Source organism: Heterodontus francisci, chromosome 4 (assembly GCF_036365525.1).
Source record: "Heterodontus francisci isolate sHetFra1 chromosome 4, sHetFra1.hap1, whole genome shotgun sequence".
Classification (NCBI taxonomy): Eukaryota; Metazoa; Chordata; class Chondrichthyes; order Heterodontiformes; family Heterodontidae; genus Heterodontus; species Heterodontus francisci.
Genome location: NC_090374.1, coordinates 9,826,386 through 9,842,575, shown reverse-complemented (window position 1 = coordinate 9,842,575; position 16,190 = coordinate 9,826,386).

Here is a 16,190-nt window from a genome sequence, read left to right as displayed (position 1 = left end):
TATTGTAAAAGGCATTAAGGCGGACAAGTCCCCAGGTCCGGATGGGATCTATCCCAGGTTACTGAGGGAAGCGAGAGAGGAAATAGCTGGGGCCTTAACAGATATCTTTGCAGCATCCTTAAACAAGGGTGAGGTCCCGGAGGACTGGAGAATTACTAATGTTGTCCCCTTGTTTAAGAAGGGTAGCAGGGATAATCCAGGTAATTATAGACTGGTGAGCCTGACGGCAGTGGTAGGGAAGCTGCTGGAGAAGATACTGAGGGATAGGATCTATTCCTATTTGGAAGAAAATGTGCTTATCAGTGATAGGCAACATGGTTTTGTGCAGGGAAGGTCATGTCTTACCAACTTAATAGAATTCTTTGAGGAAGTGACAAAGTTGATTGATGAGGGAAGGGCTGTAGATGTCATATACATGGACTTCAGTAAGGCGTTTGATAAGGTTCCCCATGGTAAGCTGATGGAGAAAGTGAAGTCGCATGGGATCCAGGGTGTACTAGCTAGATGGATAAAGAACTGGCTGGGCAACAGGAGACAGAGAGTAGCAGTGGAAGGGAGTTTCTCAAAATGGAGACGTGTGACCAGTGGTGTTCCATAGGGATCCATGTTGGGACCACTGTTGTTTGTGATATACATAAATGATTTGGAGGAAAGTATAGGTGGTCTGATTAGCAAGTTTGCAGACGACACTAAGATTGGTGGAGTAGCAGATAGTGAAGGGGACTGTCAGAGAATACAGCAGAATATAGATAGATTGGAGAGCTGGGCAGAGAAATGGCAGATGGAGTTCAATCAGGGTAAATGCGAGGTGATGCATTTTGGAAGATCCAATTCAAGAGTGAACTATACAGTAGATGGAAAAGTCCTGGGGAAAATTGATGTACAGAGAGATTTGGGTGTTCAGGTCCATTGTTCCCTGAAGGTGGCAACGCAGGTCAATAGAGTGGTCAAGAAGGCATACGGCATGCTTTCCTTCATCGGACGGGGTATTGAGTACAAGAGTTGGCAGGTCATGTTACAGTTGTATAGGACTTTGGTTCGGCCACATTTGGAATACTGCGTGCAGTTCTGGTCGCCACATTACCAAAAGGATGTGGATGCTTTGGAGAGGGTGCAGAGGAGGTTCACCAGGATGTTGCCTGGTATGGAGGGCGCTAGCTATGAAGAGAGGTTGAGTAGATTAGGATTATTTTCATTAGAAAGACGGAGGTTGAGGGGGGACCTGATTGAGGTGTACAAAATCATGAGAGGTATAGACAGGGTGGATAGCAAGAAGCTTTTTCCCAGAGTGGGGGATTCAATTACTAGGGGTCACGAGTTCAAAGTGAGAGGGGAAAGGTTTAGGGGGGATATGCGTGGAAAGTTCTTTACGCAGAGGGTGGTGGGTGCCTGGAATGCGTTGCCAGCGGAGGTGGTAGACGCGGGCACGATAGCGTCTTTTAAGATGTATCTAGACAGATACATGAATGGGCAGGAAGCAAAGAGATACAGACCCTTAGAAAATAGGCGACATGTTTAGATAGAGGATCTGGATCGGCGCAGACTTGGAGGGCCGAAGGGCCTGTTCCTGTGCTGTAATTTCTTTGTTCTTTGTTCTTTGTTCACTTTCGCCAGATCACCTCTCAGTTTCTTAAAATTTGCCTTCCCCGAATTTAGAACTTTTACTATAATAAAAGCAAAATACTGCAGATGCTGGAAATCTGAAATAAAAACAAGAAATGCTGGAAATACTCAGCTGGTCTGACAACATCTGTCGAGAGAGAAGCAGAGTTAATGTTTCAAGTCAATGACCCTTCTTCAGAACTTTAGAACTTTTACTCCTGTTTTATCTTTGTCCTTTTCAATGATTATGCTAAAACTTACTGTATTATGCTCACTATCTACAAAATGATCACCCATTGTTGCTTCATCCACTTGCCCAGCTTCCTTACTGAAAATTAAATCTAGAATTTCCCCCCCACCCCCCACCCCCCTCTCATTGGGCTTGTTACGTTCTGGCGAAAAAAGTTCTCTTGAATATAGTTCAAAAATGTGTGCCCTTTGTTTCCTTCACACTGTTTGTATCCCAGTTGTTATTGGAGTAGTTGAAATCCCCAACTATTATTGCCCTATAGTTATTGCACTCAGAAATTTGCCTACGTATTTGTTCTTCTACCTCCCTCTCACTATTTGGGAGTCTATAGTACACTTCTAGTAGTGTGGTTGCCCCTTTTTCCTTTTTTATTTCTAAGCTCCAAGATCTCATTTTATGATTCATTTAGCATATCATCCCTCCTCACAGCTGTTATTGATTCCTTAACTAATAAAGCTACATGCCCTCCTTTTTATCCCCCTCTCTATCTCACCTGAAAGCTCTATATCCAGGGATGTTGAGTTGCCATTCTTGCCCCTCTTTAAGCCAAGTTTCCGTTATAGCAACGATATTGTGTTGCCATGTGTCTATCTGTGCCCTCAGCTCATCGGCTTTATTTACTATACTCCTTGCATTTAAATAAATACCCTTTAACACTGCGAAATTCCTGTGCTGCACAATTTTTAGCTTTGCTTCTTCTGTCTTTCAGAGTCACTCGCAAATTTTCTGACTCCCATTCCCTGCCCTGAAATTGTCCTATCTAAGACTGCGCTCAGGTTCCCATCCCCCTGCCAAACTAATTTAAACCATTCCCATCAGCACGAGCAAACCTTCCTGCAAGGATATTTGTCCAAGTCCTGCTCAGGTGCAGACCGTCTGGCTTGTATAGGTCCCACCTTCCCCAGAACCGGTCCCAGTGCCCCAGCAGTCTGAAGCCTTCCCTCCTGCACCATCTCTCCAGCCACACATTCATCTGGTGTATTTTCCTATTTCTGTACTCACTAGCACATGGCCTTGGGAGTAATCTGGAAATTACTACCTTTGAGGTCCTGCTTGCTAATCTCGTTCCTAACTCCCTAAACTGCTAAGTGGTATATACTTCAATGCAAGGAGTCTAGTGAATAAGGCAAATAAGCTGAGGGCAGAGATAGACCCTTGGAAGTATGATAAAGAAGGGCTGGAAAGGCAGTTCAACATTCCTGATTACAGGGATTACAGATGGGATAGAGAGGGGGATAAAAAAGGAGGGTCGCATTATAGGTTGAAGAAACAATTATAGCTGTGAGGAGGGATGATACACTCGAAGGATCATCAAATTAGGCCATATGGTTTGAACTGAAGAACAAAAGAAGGAAATCACACTGCTGGGAGTGTCCTATAAATCCCCAAATAGTCAGAGGGAGATAGAAGAGCAAATATGTGGGGAAATTGCTGAGAAGCACAGAAACAATAGGGCAGTAATTGTAGGAGATTTCAACTACCCTAATATTAATGATAGAATCACAGAATCATAGAATTGTAGAATGGTTACAACACAGAAGGAGACCATTCTGCCTTTCATGTCTGTGCTGGCTATCTGCAAGAGCAATTTAGTTAGTCCCACTCCACCGCCTTTTCCCCATAGCCCTGCATCTATTCAGATAATTATCAAATTTCCTTTTAAAAGCCACAATTGAACTTGCATCCACCCCACTCTCAGGCATTGAATTCCAGATCCTAACCCCACGCAGTGTTAGAAAGTTTTTTCTCATGTTGCCTGCGGTTCTCTTAGCATTCAGCTCTGGTTCTCGACCCTTCCACCAATGGGAACTGTTTCTCCCGATCTACTCTGTCCAGACCCCTCATGATTTTGAACACCTCTAGCAAATCAGCTCTCAACCTTCTCTTCTCCAAGGAGAACAGCCCCAGCTTCTCCAATCTACCCATGTAACTGAAGTTCCTCATCCCTGGAACCATTCTCGTGAATCTTATCTGCACCCTCTCGAATGCCCTCACATCCTTTCAAAATTGTGGTGCCAGTGCAGGACACAATACTCCAGTTGAAGCCGAACATGTGTTTTTATACAAGTTTATCATAACTTTCTTGTTTTTGTACTCTATTTATTGTTATGACCAGGTGGGAAATGCTGCAATTTGTTTCCATTGTTCACCTCCCAACTGACCACAGACAGTGTTTTGGTCAAAATTAGTGTTTCAAGCCTCTGTGTTTTGTTCGCCAAATAAATAGACAGCAAGATGTTTTCTTGTGAGTTTTAAACAGAAGATTAAATATTTATTAAACAATAATAACCCAAAGTGCTCAGAACACCACCCACGCACGTATTCCCTCTCTCATGCACACTCAAGAAAAGACAGATAGAAGCTAAAGGCTAAAAGGCATTAAGCATTCAAGGTGTAAAAGTCTGCTGTTCTCAAGAAAAACCCGTGGGATCATCTTAGGCCTGTTTGCTGATCGTCTTGTCTTTACTGAGTTGCTGAAGTCTCCTGGCAGTCAATTCTTCAGTTTGAATGCAGTGTTGGTATCTCTTAGTTCAATTTTCAAAGGTGGAGGAGGTGTTCAAAAGGCACTCTTTTATTTCTCTGCTGCAGTTAGTTGTCAATTCGTCTCAGCAGTGTTCAACTGCCTTAGCTGGAACTGATCTCTCTCTTTCTCTCAGCCTTGAGCTGGAATTAAAGATGGCTTTCAATGTTCTCTCTGTGGCTGGAGATCCCAGGCTAATAATCTAGATGCTCTGATGACTTGATGAATGATGACTGCCTTTATTCTCCAAAAAGGTTACCTTTAAAGGTAAATTCATAAAGTGCTTGCTTCAACATGTGGCTTTAGTCTTTCGGTTCCTGATGGGCTGTACAACAGCTTCCAGTGGTGGCCCATTTTGATAAGATGAGGGCTGTTCACCCCTTATTCTACAAGGTGTAGCTAGAGATATAGGCCAGGATTTTGTGAGGCCCCCTGAGGCGATGTTGGAGGTGGGGGGGCATGGAGTGGTGCAACAAGTGGCAGGGGGCGGTGGGGCCAAGGGCCCATCGCCTCCCCATTCCCCAACGATCATCCCAGAAGCGGGATAGGCTGACGAAAACCTTCCTGCCCAGAAGCCAATTGAGGCCCTTAAATGGCCTAATAACAGCCAACTAGAGGCCTCTTCCCACTGTCGCTGGGGTCTTACGAGCAGCGGGGAGGTGGCGGGGGTCCTCCACCGTGCAGGGAGGATGCCTTGTAAAGCGAGGCACCCTCCCTGTGGGCCTGCTGGGGGTGTCCCTCTTTCGTGGCCCATGGAGGACCCCCACCAGGAACAACTTTACCCCTCAGGGCTCCCCAGGACTCCCCTCTCTCTGGACTGCACAAGCGCCCCTTCCCCTCCCCCCCCCCCCCACCCCTCCTCACTGGGGCCTTCCGCGTTGGCCCCAGCCACCCCTCCTGACCCTCTGTTCTAGGGTTCCACCACTGGGCTTGGGTCCAGGCCTCTACTGTACCAGCAGTGGCCAATGCTCCCGGTGGCACCCTGTGATTGGCCGCAGCTCTTGGAGGCGAACCTTGTCCCTTTTAAGACATTAAAGGAACGGGGTTCCCACTTTCTGAAACTTTGATGCAAAAAGAGTGGAGGATCGTTCGGGGGCGCCACGAAGGGGCGCAGTTCCACAACCCCCCCCTCCCCACGCCACCCTGCCATCTTTTCAGCCCAGTGCCAGGAGCTCCATCTCCAGCACAACCTCCAGCCTGTAGATTCTGTGAAGATCTTTCTTTCAGCCCATTTTGTGGTAGTTCACATCCACGTGTGATGAGCTGTTTGAATGCAGACGGCATCAATGACGTTTAGCTCGGAGCCGACATGGATGTGTATTTTAATGCAGCAAATGGTATTTGTCATGTGACTGTGTCCTCCATCTTGTTGAAGGCAAAAGTGTTCCAGTCTTTTTAAATTGTTTTAATTTTTTTTTATAACTCCAGTTTATTTTTGTCCTTTCATTGCTGCACTTCTCATGAGTGTGACATTATAAAGCCCAGGATCCCGTCTGCCTTTTTACCTCTTTCTCAACCAGCCTTGCGACCTTCAATGATTTGTGCACAATAACCCAGGTCCCTCTGCTCCTGCACCCCCTTTAGAATTATATCCTTTATTTTATATTGCCTTTCCTCATTCTTCCTATCAGAATGTATCACTGCACACTTTTCTGCATGCGATTACATCTGCCCACCTGTCTTCCCATTCCACCAGCCTGTCTATGTCCTCTTGAAGTCTATCACTATCCTCCTCACAATTCACTAAACTTCCAAGTTTTGTGTCAACTCGAAATTTTGAAATTTTGTCCTGCACACCCAAGTCTAGGTCATTAATATAGATCAAGAAAAGTAGGGGTCCCAATACCGACCCCTGGGGAACCCCACTATATACCTTCCTCCAGTCTGAAAAACAGCTGTTCACCACTACTCTCTGTTTCCTGTCACTCAGCCACCTCCTATCCATGCTGCCACTGTCCTTTTATTCCATCGGCTCCAACTTTGCTGACAAACCTGTTATGTGGCACTTTATCAAATGCCTTCTGGAAGTCCATGTACATCACATCAACCACATTACCCTCATTAACACTCTCTGTTACCTCATCAAAAAACATAATCAAGCTAGTGAAACATGATTTTCCCTTTACAAATCCATGCTGACTTTCCTTAATTAATCCATGTTTGTCCCAAGAGACTATTAATTTTTTCCAGAATTATTGTTTCTGGAGGTTTCCCTACCGCCGAGGTTAAACTGACTGGCCTGGAGTTGCCGGGCTCATCCTTGCACAATTTTTTGAATAAGGTATTGACATTTGCCATTCTCCAGCCCTCTGGCCTCACCCCTGTATCTAAGGAGGACTGGAAGATTATGGCCGGTGCCTGCAGAAATTTCACCCTTCCTTCCTGGTGACTTAACAATTTTAATTATATTCAGCCTATCTAATACCTCCTCTTTATCAATTTTAGCCGATCTAGTGTCTTAACTACCTCCTCTTTCACTATGACCTTGGCAGAAACTTCTTCTTGTTAAAGACCGATGCAAAGTTCTCATTTAGTACCTCAGCCATGCCCGCTGCCTCGTGCAAAAATCCTCTTTTTGGTCCTTAATTTTTTGTTTATTCATTTCATGGGATGTGGGCATCTCTGGCAAGGCCTGCATTTGGCCTCACCTCTCCTCGTACTACCATTTTACTATTTACATGCCCATGGAAAACTTTAGGATTCCCTTTATGTTAGCTGCCAGTCTCTTCTCATACTCTCTGTTTGTGTCTCTTATTTCCTTTTTCACTTCCCCTCTGAACTATCTATATTCAGCTTGGTTCTCACTTGTGTTATCAAGCTGACATCTGTCATATGCAAACTTTTTCTGCTTCATCTTACTCTCTCTTTCTTTTATCATCCAGGGAGCTCTGGCTTTGTTTGTCCCACTTTTCCCCCTCGTGGGAATGTACCTCCACTAATAATGAATGATCTCTTCTTTAAAGGCAGCCATTGTTCCATTACAGTTTGCCTGCCAATCTTTGATTCCAGTTTACCTGATACAGATCTGTTCTCACCCCATTGAAATTGGCTCTCTTCTAATTTAGTATTTTACTGTTGATTGCTCCTTGTCTAAACCATATGATACTGTGATCACTGTTCTCGAAATGTTACCCTACTGACACTTAATCCACTTGACCCACCTCATTCCCCACAACCAGATCAGAAACACACTGATCAAGAAAATTCTCCTGAACGCACTTCAGAAACTCTTCCACCTCTCTACCCTTTACACTATTACTATTTCAGTCTCTATTAGGATATTTAAGGCCCCGTTATCATTATTCAATGGTTCTTCAACCTCTCTATATTTTCCCAGCAAATTTGCTCTTCTATATATTTCCCACTACTTCCCACCACAGCCAACATAAAAGAATTCATTGATATAAAAGCAAAATACTGCAGATGCTGGAAATCTGAAATAAAAACAAGAAATGCTGGAAATACTCAGCAGGTCTGGCAGCATCTATGGAGAAAGAAGCAGAGTTAACATTTCAGGTCAGTGACCCTTCATCAGAACTGACAAATATTGGAACTGTAAAAGGTTTTAAGCAAGTAAAGCGGGGGTGGGGCAAGAGATAACAAAAGAGAAGGTGTTGATAGAACAAGATTACAGAGAATAACTGGCCAGAAGGTCATGGAGCAAAGGCAAACGATATGTTAATGGTGTGCTGAAAGACAAAGCGTGAGTGCAGAGAGGGTGTGAACGGACTGAAAACTGAACAGCCCCAAACACAAACATGAAAAAAACAGTGGGTAGGCACAGTAGAAACAAACTAAACAAACTAAAATAAAATAAACACATAAAAAAGAAAAAAGTAACTAAAAGCAAAAATATAAAGGGGAGCCCGTCATGCTCTGAAATTATTGTAGTGTACCGAATCGGTAAATGAGATGCTGTTCCTCGAGCTTGCGTTGATGTTCACTGGAACACTGCAGCAATCCCAGGACAGAGATGTGAGCATGAGAGCAGGGGGGAGTGTTGAAATGGCAAGCAACCGCAAGCTCAGGGTCCTGCTTGCGGACTGAGCGGAGATGTTCCGCAAAGTGGTCATCCAGTCTGCGCTTGGTCTCCCAAAATGCAGAGGAGATCACATTGTGAGCAGCGAATACAGTATACTACATTGAAAGACATACAAGTAAATCGCTGCTTCACCTGAAAGGAGTATTTGGGGCCTGGGATAGTGAGGAGAGAGGAGGTGAATGGGCAGGTATTACACCTCCTGCGATTGCAGGGGAAGGTGCCATGGGACAGGGACGAGGTGGTGGGGGTAATGGAGGAGTGGACCAGGGCATCGCGGAGGGAATGATCCCTTCGGAATGCTGACAGGGGAGGGGAGGGGAAGATGCGTTTGGTAGTGGCATCACGCTGGAGGTGGCGGAAATGGCGGAGGATGATCCTTTGGATGTGGAGACTGGTGGGGTGGAAAATGAGGACAAAAGGAACCCTGTCATGGTTCTGGGAGGGAGGGAAAGGCATGAGGGTAGAGGTGCGGGAAATGGGCCGGACACAGTTGAGGGCCCTGTCAACCACAGTGGGGGGGAATCCTCTGTTGAGGATAAAGGAAAACATATCAGAGGTGCTGTCATGGAAGGTAGCATCATCAGAGCAGATGCGTCAGAGACGGACAAACTGGCAGAATGGAATGGAGTCCTTACAGGAGGTAGGGTGTGAAGAAGTGTAGTTGAGGTAGCTGTGGGAGTCAGTGGGCTTATAATGAATATTAGTAGACAACCTATCAATGAGATGGAGACAGAGAAGTCGAGGAAGGGAAGGGAAGTGTCGGAGATGGACCATGTAAAGCTGAGAGAAGAGTGGTAATTAGAAGCAAAGTTGATAAAGTTTTCCAATTCCAGGCGGGAGCAGGAAACGGCACCAATACAGTCATCAATGTACCGGAAAAAGAGTTGGGGGCGAAGGCCTGAGTAGGACTGGAACAATGAGTGTTCGACATATCCCACAAAAAGACAGGCATAACTAGGACCCATGCGGGTACCCATAGCAACACCTTTTACTTGAAGGAAGTGAGTGGAGTTGAAGGAGAAGTTGTTCAATGTGAGAACAAGTTCAGCCAGGTGGAGGAGGGTGGTGGTGGATGGGGACTGGTTGGGCCTCTGTTCAAGGAAGAAGCGGAGAGCCCTTAAACCATCCTGGTGGGGGATGGAGGTGTAGAGAGATTGGCCGTCCATAGTGAAGAGGAGACGGTTAGGGCCAGGAAACTGGAAATTGTCAAAATGACGTAGGGCGTCAGAAGAGTCATGGATGGAGGTGGGAAAAGACTGGGCCAGGGGAGAAAAGATAGAGTCAAGATAAGAAGAAATAAGTTCAGTGGGGCAGGAACAGATTGAAACAATGGGTCTGCCGGGACAGTCCTGTTTGTGCATTTTGGGAAGGAGGTAGAAGAGGACTGTGAGGCTGGAAGCTGTAGAGGGAAGATCTCCAGAGGAGATGAGATCAGTGACATTTCTGTGGACAGTAGCTTGATGTTCGGTGGTCATGTCATGGGCCAGGGGCAAATAGGAAGAAGTGTCTGAGAGTCGGTGCTGAGCCTCTGCGAGGTAGAGGTCAGTACGCCAGACAACAACAGCACCACCCTTGTCTGCAGGTTTGCTGAAAATGTTGGGGTTAGACCTGAGAGAACGGAGTGCGGGAAGTTCAGAGGGAGACAGGTTAGAGTGAGTGAGGGGGGCAGAGAAATTGAAATGGCCAGTGTCTTGCTAACAGTTTTCAATGAATTGATCAAGAGTGGGTAACAGGCCAGGGGGAGGGGTCTAGGTAGAGAGACAATGGGTAAGCGCCTGGAGGTGGTCAGTGGTTTGTGGAGCAGCGCCTGGAGTGGCTATAAAGGCCAATTCTAGAGTGGCAGACTCTTCCACAGGTGCTGCAGATAAAATTGGGTGTCGGGGCTGTTACACAGTTAGCTCTCCCCTTGCGCTTCTGTCTTTTTTCTTGCCAACTGCTAAGTCTCTTCAACTCGCCACTCTTTAGCCCCGCCTTTATGGCTGTCTGCCAGCTCTGGCGATCACTGGCAACTGACTCCCACGACTTGTGGTCAATGTCACAGGACTTCATGTCACATTTGCAGACGTCTTTAAAGCAGAGAGATGGAGGCCGGTGGGTCTGATACCAGTGACGAGCTCGTTGTACAATGCATCCTTGGGGATCCTGCCATCTTCCATGCGGCTCACATGGCCAAGCCATCTCAAGCGCTGCTGACTCAGTAGTGTGTAGAGGCTGGGGATGTTGGCCGCCTCGAGGACTTCTGCGGTGGAGATACGTTCCTGCCACCTGATGCCAAGGATTCTCCGGAGGCAGCGAAGATGGAATGAGTTGAGATGTCGTTCTTGGCTGACATACATTGTCCAAGCCTCGCTGCCGTAGAGCAAGGTACTGAGGACACAGGCTTGATACACTTGGACTTTTGTGTTCCGTGTCAGTGCGCCATTTTCCCACACCCTCTTGGCCAGTCTGGACATAGCAGTGGAAGCCTTTTCCATGCGCTTGTTGATTTCTGCATCGAGAGACAGGTTACTCGTGATTCTTGAGCCTAAGTAGGTGAACTCTTGAACCACTTCCAGAGCGTGGTCACCGATATTGATGGATGGAGCATTTCTGATGCCCTGTCCCATGATGTTCGTTTTCTTGAGGCTGATGGTTAGGCCAAATTCATTGCAGGCAGCCGCAATCCTGTCAATGAGTCTCTGCAGACACGCTTCTGTGTGGGATGTTAATGCAACATCGTCAGCAAAGAGGAGTTCCCTGATGAGGACTTTCCATACTTTCGTCTTCGTTCTAAGATGGGCAAGGTTGAACAACCTGCCCCCTGATCCTCTGTGGAGCAAAATTCCTTCTTCTGAAGACTTGAACGCATGTGAGAGCAGCAGTGAGAAGAAGGTCCCAAACAGTGTATCTCTGGTATTTACATAACCCATAATCCACAAAGGGAATAAGGCAAAACTTCAGAACACTCACCCACCCACCCATCCCATCTCCAATATTCGCCTCTGGACAGGTATCTATAGAGCAAAACCTGAATTGTCTGCTGTCTCCTATTGCCACTGGAACCGGACAAAGGCAGTTTATCAAATTGTTGAGAGGTTGGGAGTTATGGACAATCAATGAGAGCTGGAGAGTTGGGGGGGGGACAGGGGAGGGGGTGTTGGTGGATGGGCATTGAGGAGATTGGAGTGGGTCACAGAGGCAGAGTTTGCACTAAGCCTCAAGCAGTAACACTAGCCATGCAGCAAATGTGGACAAACCAATGAATCTTGGACTGCAATGAGTAAGATTAGTTTTACTCCACATATCAATGGACAGAGTGCATCTGGCACCCTAGCAGAAAGTTTGATTGCCAACCAGTCAGAATGAACTGCAGGTTCAGTTCTCTGGTTTTGTAAAATCCATAACTCAAGAGGGTATCTGACACTCTTCATTATTACTCAGCTCTCCAAGTTCTAGTAAATAGTTCTTGACCTACTTGCTCTCTTCAAGGCTGAATTTATGTGTGATTAATTTGTTGGACTTGGCTAGTAAAGGACATTTTTATTTGTGATACAGAGATGAAGTACTGTGCAGATTTCACCCCTCCCTCCCTCCCTCCTCTCTTTCTTTCTCTTGACTTCCTCTTTCCCAGGGATTTTGTTCAGTCCAGCTGACATCAGGAATCAAACGCAGTTTCTTCACAGTTGCTGTTGCTGGGTGCCACTTAAGCCAGTGCGTCGAGACACTCAGATATTGGGTAAATGCAAGAAGTGGGTCTAAAATATGGAACTAGCTCTTGTGGGTAATAATTGTGGGTAATAATTGAATCAACAGGGGACAAGCTAAAGCCAATAAAGCACAAAAAGAAACCTCAACAAGAACCGATAATTTAGATCGAGCCCGTTAGCAAACGAGGAATATTTTACTGTCACTTTTCTCTTCCCTTCCCACCAGCGCACAGTTTCATAGACATCATCCACTACTCTTCATGTGCAGGCTTACACAGTGCGATCCCACGCTATTTGGGTACAGGGAGCAACGCCATCAAGCTCAATATTGTGCTCACTTTGCAACGCAGCAGCAATTACTGGATAGTGATCAGCATTGTTCAACCTGACGAACTTAGCCCATCAAAAATCCAGTAGCATAGAAAATTACTTCTACCCGTGCAGTTATGGCTCTTGTTGTAGCTAGCTTTGTGGCTGTGTCCCAGCTTCCTGCCAGCAGTCATAATTTATCCATCTCGTGCTGGTCGTCTGCAATAAGATTAGTTTTACTCCAAATATCAGTCACTCCAGCAAAGTTATCAGGTCACTGGCTGGATACTGGCCAAGGGACTATTCCCTTCAGCTTTAACTCATAGCTCCTGATAGACACCAGGGCAGAGCTACAGGTGCTGCCACTAGAACTCTAGGGCGGCACAGTGGCGCAGTGGTTAGCACCGCAGCCTCACAGCTCCAGGGACCCGGGTTCGATTCAGGGTACTGCCTGTGTGGAGTTTGCAAGTTCTCCCTGTGTCTGCGTGGGTTTCCTCCGGGTGCTCCGGTTTCCTCCCACAAGCCAAAAGACTTGCACGTTGGTAGGTAAATTGGCCATTATAAATTGTCACTAGTATAGGTAGGTGGTAGGGAAATATATAGGGACAGGTGGGGATGTCTGGTAGGAATATGGGATTAGTGTAGGATTAGTATAAATGGGTGGTTGATGTTCGGCACAGACTCGGTGGGCCGAAGGGCCTGTTTCAGTGCTGTATCTCTAATCTAATCTAAACTATCAGTGAGACCATCGATTCTCTGTCCTAGTGCTTCAGAGAAGGATCTACTTATCATGAAAGGATGAACAAACTGGGACTCTTTTCTCTCGAAAAGAGAAGGCTGAGGGGGTAGTCTTCATGATTATGAAAATATTTGCTAGGGTAGATGAAGAAAAGATGTTTCCACTTGTGGAGGGAGAGCTGAACTAGGGCTCAGAAATATAAGATAGTCACTAATAGATCCACTAGGGAATTCAGCAGAAAGTATTTTACCCAGAGAGTGGTTAGAATGTGGAACTCACTACCACATGGAGTAGCTGAGGGGAATAACGCAGCACATTTAAGAGGAATCGAGGTAGCTATATGAGGGAAAAGGGAATAGAAGGATAGAGATGAAGAGGGGTGGGAGGAGGTGCATGTGAACCATAAACACCAGTATTATCCAGCTGGGCCGAATGGTGTGTTTCTTTGCTGTAGACTTTGTGTAACTCTAGGAGCATTCTGGTGGAGGCTGCAGTATCTCCTTGACTATGTATCCAGGTAGCAGCTGTTTGCTGCATGCTACATAACTTTGCCATAATGAGAGAATCCAACCCACCTCCTGTTAAATATTTTGATGATTTATTATCCCTTGTCCTTCTCCACAACTATCCTAAACCCCATAATATTATGATTACTCTTCCCCAAATGCTCTCACACTGAAATGTACTCCACCTGTTCCACTTCATTCTACAGAACTAGATCCAGGGATCTAGTATACTCAATCTCTCCTCATAGGACAATACCCTCATCCCTGAAACCAGTCTAGCAAACCTTTACTGCACTCCCTCAAAGGCAAGTTTATCATTCCTTCAGTAAGGAGACCAAAACTGCACACAGAACTCCAGGTGAGCTCTTACCAATGCCCTGTATAACTGTAATAAGAATTCTTTACTCTTTTACTCTAATCACTTTGGAATAAAGACTAACATACCATTTGTTTTCGTAATTACTTGTTGTGCCTGCATGTTAACTTTCTATGATTTGTGGGTGGAAGGATTTGTCGACAGTGCTATCAAGCGGCACCACTTGCTCAGCAATAACCTGCCAGTTTGGGTTCTGCCAGGGCCATTCAGCTCCTGACCTCATTACAGCCTTGGTCCAAACATGGACAAAAGAGCTGAACTTCAGACATGAGGTGAGAGTGACTGCCCTCGACATCAAGGAGCCCTAGCAAAACTGGAGTTAATGCGAATCAGGGGGAAAACTCTCCGCTGGTTGGAGTCATACCTAGCACAAAGGAAGATGGTTGTGGTTGTTGGAGGTCAATCATCTGAGCTGCAGGACATCACTGCAGGAGTTCCTCAGGGTAGTGTCCGAGGCCCAACCATCTTCAACTGCTTCATCAATGACCTTCCCTCCATCACAATATCAGAAGTGGGGATGTTTGCTGATGACTGCGCAATGTTTAGCACCATTTGCGACTCCTCAGATACTGAAGCAACCCATGTCCAAATGTAGCAAGACCTGGACAATATCCAGGCTTGGGATGATAAGTGGCAAATAACATTCGCGCCACACAAGTGCCAGGCAATGACCATCTCAAACAAGAGAGAATCGAACCAACTCCCCATGACATTCAATGGCAATACAATCACTGAATGACCGACTATCAACATCCTGGGGTTACCATTGACCAGAAACTGAACTGGACCAGCCACATAAATACTGTGGCTACGAGAGCAGGTCAGAGGCTAGGAATTCTGTGGCAAGTAACTCACCTCCTGGCTCCCCAAAGCCTGTCCACCATCTACAAGGCACGTGTCAGGAGTGTGATGGAATACTCTCCACTTGCCTGGATGGGTGCAGCTCCAACAACACTCAACACTCGACACCATCCTGCTTGATTGGCATCACATCCACAGCCTTCAACATTCACTCCCTCAACCATTGACGTACAGTGACAGCAGTGTGTACCATCTACAAGATACACTGCAGCAACTCACCAAGGCTCCTTTAACAGCACCTTCCAAACCTGCAACTTCTACCACCTAGAAGGACAAGGGCAGCAGATGCATGGGAACACCACCACCTGCAAGTTCCCCTCCAAGCCACACACCATCCTGACTTGGAACTATATCGCCGTTCCTTCACTGTCGCTGGGTCAAAATCCTGGAACTCCCTTCCTAACAGCACTGTGGGTGTACCTACCCCACATGGACTGCAGCGGTTCAAGAAGGCAGCTCACCACCACCTTCTCAAGGGCAATTAGGGATGGGCAGTAAATGCTGGCCTGGCCAGTGATGCCCACATCCCATGAATGGATAAATCAAGAAGAAATATGGACACCCAGGTCTATCTGAGTACTAACATTTCCCAGCCTTTTAAAAAAATATTCTGCTTTGCTATTTTTCCAGCAAAATGGATAACTTCACACTTCTCTACATTCTATTCCATCTACCATGTTCTTCACACATTGAATTTGTTCTTTGCCCTTTGTACTATAAATACATACTATTCCAGTTTATATTAGGATAATTGAAGTTCCCATTATCCCTGCTCTGTAGTTCTTGCAGCTTTCTGTAATTTGCCTGCACATTTGCTCCTCTATCTCCTTCCCACTATTTGATGGCCTGGAGTGTACAGCCAGTAGTGTAATCGTTCCTCTATTGTCCATTAAATCTAACCAAATAGACTCTGTCCATAGATGCTGCCTAGCTTGCTGAGTACTTCCAACATTTTCTGTCTTTATTTCAGATTTCCAGCATCCGCAGTATTTTCTTTGTATTAGACTGTGTCTTTGACTGCTCAGCTATAGCCATCCTTCTCTCGAGCTTTCCTGTAACTGCACATAGCATGGTCACAGGGTCATAAGGAGCAAGATGCAGGAAAATATTTCAGGATCTAAGTTCTTAATTGCGAGCTGGTTTCGAAATGAAGACAGTGTTGTGTTTGAGCTGAGAATATGCGCCAGAATTTGAGAGACAACTGAGAATTTAACAGCAGTGTGAGAACTCAGCAGGCCACTGTTGACAGTGAATGACGCAGTCTGTCCGCAATGTGAATGGTGCAGCCTGGTCAGGTA